This window comes from Monopterus albus, unplaced genomic scaffold (assembly GCF_001952655.1).
Source record: "Monopterus albus unplaced genomic scaffold, M_albus_1.0 scaffold67.1, whole genome shotgun sequence".
NCBI classification, from domain to species: Eukaryota; Metazoa; Chordata; class Actinopteri; order Synbranchiformes; family Synbranchidae; genus Monopterus; species Monopterus albus.
Genome location: NW_018127947.1, coordinates 596,290 through 596,796, shown reverse-complemented (window position 1 = coordinate 596,796; position 507 = coordinate 596,290).

Sequence of the window (507 nt, the reverse complement as noted above, 5' to 3'; positions counted from 1 at the left end):
CGCGTCGGTTTCTGTGCCACACAGGAGGCGAGTGATGAAGCTGAACATGGGGCACTTTTTCCCCCTCAGCCCTTTCTTCAGCGCCCTCCCATGGGTTGCACAGAACAAACACTCCTTTCTGGCAATGGCGGAGAGGACGCACCATTGGTTAGCGATCGTGCATGTGAGCGCGCCACGCACGAACATGCGTCCTCTGACGGAGCGTTACGCGGTGTGGCGAGACCAGCTGTCCATGAACAATTGGATGGACAAGCTGATTCGCAACGGCTGGACTCTCCAATTCTCCAAGCACCCCCCTGCTTTCAGCGGCATACTGGAGACTGTCATAACGTCACCTGCGAGCTCTGCCGGACTGGCAACAGAGCTACAGGTGCTGTTAGTCAAAACAGTGATCTCCGTGGTCCCGCCGGGACGGGAGCGCGAAGGTTTTCACACAGCCAGTGGGATAGCCATTGTTTTGTCAGAGGCTGCCAGAGAGAGCGGCCTCTGTAATGCACAAACAGCCGT